Raw genomic sequence first — 8,323 nt, 5'->3', positions numbered from 1 at the left:
ATGCCCTCCATGGATGCCCTCCCTTCGCGCCCCCCCCCCCCCCCCCCGATCTGCGATGCCCTCCCTCACCTGGGTCCGGGCAGCCTCCTGCTGTGCTGCCCGGACCAGTGATCTCCTCCTCCCTGCACAGCTTCCTGGTGCAGGGAGGAGGAAGCGGTGCCCTCTCACAACCGTGTGAGGGTTCCCGGAGGGAGGGGGGACCTGCTGCACATCGCCGGTCCTCGCTTTTGTGTTAATATTCGCATATGTTACTGCATATGCGATTATTAAAACTGCGAGTGCCGGCGATGTGCTGCGGGAGGTATTAGAGAATCCCGCCCATTGTAGTATTTTCATATGTGGACAGCTTTCTAGAAAGTACTGCTTTTTCCTCATTATATAACTTTTATAAAGACTGGACCATTGCATGACAAGAATGATGTATACTTCTTATATAACTTCATTAACTGTTCTTTAGGCATGAAATTGCATTTCCTCAAAACTGACAGTAAGGGGGAAATTTACTAAGATGAGACTTCTATTTCACATGGGATTTTTCACATGGGATGTTGCTATGGGCAACCAATCAGAACAGCACACATTTAATAGGGTGCGAATTGTGGTAAAAAATGCAATTTTTGCCACAAAATTCGCACATTTTGCGATTTTTGGTCACACTTAAATTCACATCTCGATGTTTTCCCAGTCCTGGTTCCATAAATACGTTAGCCAAAAAAAAACTAGGGGTCCCCTGTATTTTGTAACCATAGTGGGGGACACTTTTACATAAGGTCCCCTGGGCGTACCATGTTCACCGTGGCTGGTCAGCCCTGGACAGGGTACCTGGTGTAGTGGGGAACGCCTCAATAAAGGGGTCCCCCAGGTTTCACCCATCCAGGGCTGAAGCCCGGGCTGTTCCCGGAGTCCCTAGGCGGTGGACACCGGGCTGAAACGTGTAAAATAAAATAAAAAAAAACATTGCTTTTTATAGTCGAGCTACAAGTCCCAGCAGGCCTCCTTTGCATTCTGGGACTTGGAGAACCACCAGTCCCAGCATAAAGGTTATTAATGAGCCCCCTTGGACTTGTAGTTTACCTGTAAAAAGAATGTTCAAATAAAAACATACACACAGAGAAAAGTATAACTTTAATATACATACACTAATTTTACACCGGTATACTGTACATACTGTACCAATCCAGGCTCCAGCGGTGTCTCTCTGCTGCCGCTTTGACAGTGGAGGTGAGCCAGCTCCTATCCCAATGGCTGCTGTGAGAGCCGGCTCCCCTCCCACTGACTGCGGGTGAGCTGGCTTACTCCTCACTAACAACAGCAGGGATCCCCGCTGTCACATTGCTATAGAACCACTCAGCCCTGGTTGGCTGAAAACATCTCCATTGAGATGCATAGAGCCAACCAGGGCTTAGTGCTTCTATAGCACTGTGACAGTGGGGATCCCCACTGTCATTAGTGAGGAGGAAGCAGGCTCACCCTGCAGTCAGTGGGGGGGGCTCACCAAGCAGTCAGTGTGAGGGGAGCATGCATTAGTTTGGTGCGAAGGGGGCGGAGCTTAGCCCTAGTATGCATGGTTTGTATGAGAGCTGCCCAGCTGAACCTGCTAGACAGTCTGCCACCAGGGAGACTTACCAGCAGCTGTGGCAGCAGCAGCGGAGCCCTCCACGCTTCCACTCATCCCCTCAGCTGGGTGCTGCATGCTGGAGACACAGAGGGGGAGTGACGGGGAACAAGAACAGAGAACAGCTGTGAAGAGATAGCTGGGAGTGCAGGGAGCGGGCTGCTTAGCTGCTAGGTAAGCACTGGGCACACCCCGAAAAATAACAAAGATGGGGTCTGCATCGCTAGGCCATGCCCTTCTACTGAGGCCACACCCTCCTGACCGGTAGCCCTACTCACCTTTACGGACCACCCACGTCTTCGGCACAGCAGGTCCTGATTTCACAGTTGCAAATGTTGGGAGGTATGGGGATGGATGGTGAAATCTGCCACCAGTTCACTACTGCAACACTCTGAGCATCCTAAGGATGCTCAGAAAGGCTGTACAGCCAGCAGGGTATGTGGCCAAACCGTACAAGGGACACAACGGCCTGCACCCTGGTAGACAGATGCATGGTCAGCAAGGGTGCTTCCCACAGGCACGCTGCACTGTGCAAGGTCATCGGCCACACCACCCACCGCCCAGCCAATACCCAAACCAATAAGCACAAAGCATTTAGGGGCCAGCACACATTTCAGGTCATGAGAAAAAACACAACTTGCTTAAAAATGAACTACTTCTATGGAACTTTATTTTGATATATAACAGTATGATTATTACATAAAAAAGGTTGTATACAGCATGTAACAGAGACACCACTTACTGCTACCATGGGTGCAGCGTCCAAGTAGTACTTCTGCCAATGTAAGTGTTCATACTGGACTAACAGGGCCCCAGCTGCCAAAAGAAATATGACCAAAATAAAAATGTCAGAACTGATATTATAAGTAATCCCCAATTTTGTAACCAAGGAAGACGTGTCGAAACATTTCAAGATACAGAACATTACCTTCAACTCAGGTTGTATATTTGTGTTCACTATATTAAGCTCTGCCTCATGTTTTCTGCAATGACAGGTATTCTATTTTATTTTCCTGTCTATTCCATTGGTTCATAGAGTTCTTCTGAAAGTTCCTCATTCCCAGGTTGCATCACTGAACCAATGTATTCCTCTGCTTTGAGTATTCACTTTTGAGATGTCATCTATATTTTAAGACTTAATCCTTCACCTTCATTATGGGAAGGAAAATTACAGATTTATCTCAGGCAGGGCCAGATTCAGTAAAGCAAAGGAGTAGGTCATTTTGTGACTGGAAAAAAATAAAGGTCTGTTCGCTAGGCAACATATAATCGCTGCCTAACAAACATGTAAACGTCACTGGTCAGTTGCTCACCATCGAATGGATTTTCTCCCATTAGTAGATAGAAGTCAGTCTAAACTGATTATTATCCTGGCCGCAGTTGGACGAATTTGGGGTGGATGGTGACGTTGTGTGATGTCTGCTACCCGCTCCAAGTAGGCATCGACACATTTGTGTATGCAGGGATGTGAACTCCCATAAAACCCTGGGTGTTCTCCTGCTCCAGCACCATGTCTGCCCCAATTCCGCCCACTATGGTGCGAATGCCCCTTCGAGTATGAAGCTCGCCAAAGGCGCTTTCTCTAGGGGTGCATATTTGTGTATGCACAGACCCCCACCATCAGCCGGGGGACCGAATTTGGCCTGCTATGAGCTCTGAATCACCCCCTATGTTGCTATGCAAGGGGAGCAAATACAGTTATATTAGTTCTGTGCAGGGTAAATACTGGCTGCTTTTGCATGTAGCCCACAGATGTTATACAGAATTATTTTTACACCGCAGTTTAGATTTGAACACACTCCACCCAAATCTAAATCTCTCTGCACATTTCATCTGCCCCACCCACAGAGTAACATATAATAGGCAAATTGCCTTCTGTGATGATTATAATATTGCTTAGGTAATGGATTTTGGCCTATAAATATTTGTATACCTTGAGGAGATCCTTTATTATTCTATGTGTCACTAATATGGTTGTAGACATGAAAGTGTACATTTTTCTTGATTTGTAGAGACCAGGAAATAAGTAATACCTGTCTGGATATAAAGGTCTTGATTTGTCAAGGAATTAGCTGATCTTGTTTTCTGAATACTGATATCACAAATCTTGTATTAATTCCATTAAATATGAATTAATCATTGGTCCTCCCTCTTGCCAGAATTCCCTTGGTTGGCACTTGACTGTCCATTCTACAATGACCAGTGCCTCTCATTACTAGTGTGTGCACATTACTGCAGTGATTATTGTCCACAGTAGCTTCCACACATGAACATAACCACAATTCTACCATCTAGTCTGCTATGTGACACCCAGATTGTTTATTAACTGCTTTCTTACCCCAGCTTAGTAATTTACTGTGTTCATTTTAGGTACCTGACCAAGTTTTTGTTTCACGTTGTTTTAAGCTTGCTCCATTTTGACTAGTCCTTAATCTGTTATTTTATTCATTAGTGCACACCCCCACATCAGCATGTTCCGTTCTTTAGTTTGCGGAGTTGGATAGAGCTGTATATAGTTGGAAACATACTAACAAAGTAAATAAACACATGAACATACAAGAAACCAGTGGATTACAAAATGAGAAAAAGCAAAAACAAGTACATAATATATAAAAATTGGGTACTTGTTTCCTAGCACGGCGCCCACGATATTAAGTTGTATGACATCGCATCGCATCGCATCGCATGCCATATGCCCGCATGCAATGCGATTTTAAATTGTATAAGCCCCTATACCATTTTTAATTGTATAAGCACCCTAATGGGTGCTTACAATGTTAAATGCACCCCCACGCCACCCCCACTATCAATGCCAACCCGAAGCGTGGCAAGCGCAGCGCGCCCGCAAGGGGCAGCGTTACGCGTCCTCCGACCTTTTCATACCCCCACTATCCACGTCGGCATGGAGTTGATCTTATATAGTGTGGCGAGCGCAGCGAGCTACCGAGCCCCTCGCAGGCTTGCTACGCTCGCCACACTTCGGGTTGGCGTTGATAGTGGGGGTGGCGTGGGGGAGCTTTTAACATTGAAAACACCCATTACATACATTACAATTTTAAATCGTATACCATTGTGTATGGCATACAATGGCATACAATGCAATGGTATACAATTTAAAATTGTATAACATCGGCTGCCATCCCGTAACATCGCATCGCATACCATCGTATGCCTTATGGTATGCAATGCGATGGGAGCCGTGCTAGGAAACAAGTACCAACAATTGCTACATTGGTAATCATAGAACTCAAATAAGCAGCAAGCTGGCAGAAAAAAGTTAGGTGTCATTGAAGGGGACATGGAGCAGATGTAGGGAAGACAAAGCACATGAGGGAAGAGGGCCATGTTCAGCAAACAGGCAGGGATTATATAATAGGGGATTCCCAAAATATGGGGGACAAAATGAGTGGGGGTCCCCTGTATTTTAGGGACCAGCACCAGGCTCCACTAGCAGGGGGTGTAATGACATAGCCAAGGGACACGCTTGATCTTGCCTTGATAAAGAGATGCACATCTCGAAACGCGTCGGAAGGAGGACTTGCTATTGATTTTTTTTGGATATACACTCTCTGTTGGAAGGTTTGTGGTACCTAATCGCCCCCTTAAGAAAAAGGTAGGACAGAGAATTTTTTCTCAAATTTACAGAGTCTACAGTACCGGCCAGTAGCTCAGTACTAGTCCTGCCCCACTCCAAAAGTGGACGATAGTGCCTCCCCACCAGCAGATGGTGCAAGTTATACGGATAACATTGTATTTCCATTTTTTAAAAGAATTCTATACTGTAAAATAAAACTTTTTTTATCAATTGAAAAGAAGCCAGCCTGGAGTGATTAAAGATACCTTGATGTTCGTGTACATACACAATAAATCGTGAGTACCGGTACGCAGCTTTAAGAAAGATACCCTGATGCGAGTTTCCATGCGTGTTAATGTGTAAGTGAGGTACGCCTCCCACAGATCATCTTTAAAAAGATACCCAGATAAGCTTACCCTCACTACATTCGTATATAAGTGAGGTAAGAAGGATTATAAACCTAGGACAAAACACCATAATCTTGAAAACTGAACCCAACCCCCGTTCCAACCTAAACCCTTCCATATCTTTGTCTTTCTCTTCAACATAAAAATCAATGAGAGAACATCTAAAGGAGGAAGAAATCAAGGAAAGATCAAGGACCAGAAATACTTAAGTTAAGTATCCCCATTCCCACACATCGTACTTGACCCAGTGTATCGCCATACCCCACATCCAAAAAACCCCTTTTCTACAACGATAATTGGGTTACTTAGGAATAACCCTTTAGGGTGAGGGATAGGCAGCAAAACATTGAGAATTACAGCACCCAGGTGATTGTCTTACCATTTTTTACCATTATTACCAAATAGTACATCACCATCAGAGTAGAGATGCCTTGTTGTGACTGGTGCCATGTTTGCAAATGTATGTAACTGAGATCTCTGTATTTCTATTATCATGTAGGGATGCAATTCTCTTTTGCCGTCCTATTGTAGTGTGCTAGGAGAATTCATTTGATTTTTCTTGTCTAGATTAACAGTTTCAAGCACCGGTTATAGGCCTATAAAGTGATTTGAGCAACTTCCATTTGGTGTATCACTATCAACACAATTATCAAACTACCCTACATCATTTATTCACTAGATCCTTTGCTCTTCTTTGTCTATTATTTAACATTTAGAGCACTTGCGGCCTTTCCTGGTATCAGGATGTTTTCCAGTTACACTCATTCTGGTGAATTATTTCTGTTATGCAATAAGACTTTACCTTAGCCTCCAAACCTTTAAGCTTTCCCTGAAGACTTCTCTCATTAGACAAGCATTAACATTAATATCCTCAAAAGGTTATTTTACCAGATGGCCAACCTCATTCACCTTCTACTGCATATGCAAACAACATTATATTCCCCAAACCAACATAACAGTACTGTAATGGGATCATACCTTCCTACTAAACACTTTTCTCTCCCCGTTGTAATCATGTTGCAATAATTGATGCTATTATCATTGCATAAAGCCATATCCTATGGACTGCGGCTAGGGTGTGCAACAACTAGGTGGTGAATGTAACCCAGTGATGCACTGGGCATTAGCACTATATCATCCATGTTCTGTATTGAGGACACTATAGAGAGAACAGAAAAACGTGGCCCTATATTAATTTGAATATATGGCTTGTCAATGGCACAGTTCTGAACATGATTGCAGAGATCAGAAATCAATAGGAAGTTATCTATGACAGCAGTGCAGAGGAAGAATAAGAAAGGAGGGGAACCCTGTGCTGTCGCTATTCCCCGCCCCCACTCACTCACCAACATATGCACTGAGTAGACTATGTCACTATGCCACAATCTATTAAGTGTGTGCCGATATCCGGGAACATGGTGCGAGTGCCATATTGCTTCTGATTGGTATACTGTGGTGTTGATGGACAGGTAAGTATCATCTATGGATGAAGGGTGTACAGTATGGGTCCCGCTGGACTCAGGGGCATGTGTTCACTACACATCCTTCATACATTGTAGATACATCCATGCTGCATTGGGTCATTCGCATTGAGAACTCAACCATTGTAGAAGTAGGATTATAATCAGGCAGAGTATACAGGTTGTTACTGTGAGGTTAGGTGGCAAAGGGAGTATATGAGGCAAATAAGGGACTACACACATAGGAGCTCATTATGTTAAATGATTGGGGTTATGGATACACGAGACACTGTATTACTAGTATATATACAGTATGTCAGCATCATGAAATTATAGGGTGAAATGATGTGATCCTGTATATTAGTAATGAGTTTATACAATGGCATTAGTAAGTTATGTTGGGCTATTATGGGCATGGAATGGATTGAACTTAGTAGACATCTGGGTGTATAAGGCAGACGGCTGGATTTTATGTGCACAGTATTTGTTGGGAGTTTTTTCTCACCTACCACTGAGATTTCCCCATACCTAAACTGAAAGAAGTACTGCTAATATATCATTCAGCACACTAAGTATATCCTTCTGCTGTATTGCGGCACGCCACAGTACATTAAACCTTTATTTTGAAAGTACAGCTTACTTACAAGGATTACACTGTGAAAAATAGCTGTTATGAGGAGGGCAGACGTTCTATATAGGCAGTAGTTATATGAAGAAGAAAAAAGGAAGAAAGGTAAATGTGTACAGACTGATTTAAGGTACTGATTGACTTAACTGCTAGTGGAGTTGAAAGGAAGTCTTGTAAGCAAAGTATATACATATGAACAGTTGGTGTTTTGTTTGGATTGTCGAGCAAGGTAAAGTACTACACTGCGTCTATTCAGTAAAATAATGTGTTTCCGAACTAATTTTTAACTCGTTATGTTCCACCTCGTAGCAGATGCTTTATACTAATTTGCTGTAGGACTTGCTGGCAGTGGTTTATTGTACGGTAAAACTGCAGAAATGAATTGTGGCGCAGATTGCTAGGCAGATACTTTGTGTGTATATCCTGGAATTAGCTGTACTGTTGAACAGAGAACTGTATGTCCTCCCTGCAGTTACAGGCCTTCTTTTATAAGTCACATTGAAAGGATCTCATTTAGGTAGCTTTCACCTGATTAACCCGTTACTAGGAGAAACACATTACATTCCATGTCTAAATTTACCTCTCTTAGATTAGTGGTGGCCAGCATCCACAGCTGGTCCCTAGGGTGCCCTAACCGGT

This window comes from Crinia signifera, chromosome 2, assembly GCF_055691185.1.
Source record: "Crinia signifera chromosome 2, ASM5569118v1, whole genome shotgun sequence".
NCBI lineage: Eukaryota > Metazoa > Chordata > Amphibia > Anura > Myobatrachidae > Crinia > Crinia signifera.
This window is presented reverse-complemented; position numbering follows the sequence as displayed.